The sequence below is a fragment of the Coturnix japonica genome, unplaced genomic scaffold (genome assembly GCF_001577835.2).
Source record: "Coturnix japonica isolate 7356 unplaced genomic scaffold, Coturnix japonica 2.1 chrUnrandom589, whole genome shotgun sequence".
Lineage (NCBI taxonomy): Eukaryota > Metazoa > Chordata > Aves > Galliformes > Phasianidae > Coturnix > Coturnix japonica.
Genome location: NW_015439962.1, coordinates 25519 through 26894, shown reverse-complemented (window position 1 = coordinate 26894; position 1376 = coordinate 25519). Strand labels below are relative to the sequence as shown.

General features: G+C 50.7%; 1 long non-coding RNA gene across 2 annotated transcripts in view; it reads left to right on the top strand.

Moving 5' to 3' along the window:
• The window catches only part of LOC116652671, a 22791-nt gene extending 21514 nt beyond the window's left edge, over positions 1–1277 (top strand). For both annotated transcript variants that reach the window (XR_004305810.1, XR_004305811.1), the window contains one exon: positions 1096–1277. This is a non-coding gene — a long non-coding RNA (uncharacterized LOC116652671). The remainder of the gene's footprint in view (positions 1–1095) is intronic.
• Positions 1278–1376: the final 99 nt, after the last annotated feature.

Genomic DNA, 1376 nt, shown 5'->3' with positions numbered 1-1376 from the left:
TCACCCCAAATCCACCTCAAGTTTCCCCCCAATCCCCCCAAAACCCAAAGATTGGACCCCAAAACCTCATCATTTACCCCCCAAAAACCCCCAAATCAACCCCAAAACCCCAAAGTTTCCCCTCCATTCGACCCCAAAACCCCAAAAAATCCCCCAAAATGACCCAAAATCACCCTTTTTCACCCCAAATCCTGTAGGTTCACCCCAAACCCCCAAACAACCCCCAGATTGAACCCAAAATCCCACAGATTCACCCCCAAATTCGCCCCCAAAACCCCCCAAATCCCCCTCAAAATCCCCCTACAAACCCCCAAAACCCCAAAAAATCGCCCAAAATGACCCAAAATCTCCATTTTTCCCCCCAAATCCTATAGGTTCACCCCAATCCCCCAAAGACGGCCCCAAAATCCCACAGATTCTCCCCCAAATTGACCCCCAAAACCCCCCAAATCCCCCTCAAAATCCCCCTATAAACCCCCAAAACCCCATAAAACCCCCCAAAATGCCCCAAAATGACCCAAAATCGCTGTTTTTCACCCCAAATCCACCTCCAGTTTCCCCCCATTCCCCTAAACAAGCCCCAGATTGAACCCAATATCCCACAGATTCACCCCCAAAACCCCCAAAATCCCCCCCATTCCCCCCTATAAACCCCTCCTGACCCCATAAAATCCCCCAAAATCCCCCAAAATGACCCAAAATCGCCGTTTTTCCCCCCAAATCCTGTAGGTTCGCCTCAATCCCCCCCAACCCGCCCCTTGATTGACCCCAAAATCCCACAAATTAACCCCCAAATCGACCCCAAAACCCCAAAGTTTCCCCCCCATTCAACCCCAAAACCCCATAAAACCCCCCAAAATGACCCAAAATGACCCAAAATCGCCATTTTTCACCCCAAAACTGTCTCAAGATTCACCCCAATCCCCCAAATCCCAAAGATAGACCTCAATATCCCACAGATTGACCCCCCAAAACCCAAATTATGGCCCCCAAAACCCCAAAGTTTCCCCCCCATTCGACCCCAAAACCCCATAAAATCCCTCAAAATGCCCCAAAATGACCCAAAATCGCCATTTTTCCCCCCAAATCCTGTAGGTTCGCCAAGCTGCTGCTCCGCCTTCCGGCCCTTCGCTCCATCGGCCTCAAGTGCCTGGAACATTTGTTCTTCTTCAAGCTCATCGGGGACACCCCCATCGACACCTTCCTCATGGAGATGCTCGAGGCCCCGCACCAGCTGGCCTGACCCCATAGAAAACCCTATAAACCCTATAACCCCATATCGACCCTATAAGCCCGATATTGACCCTATAACCCCAATATGGACCCTATATCCTATATATATATGGACGCATATCAGGGACACCCCCATCGACACC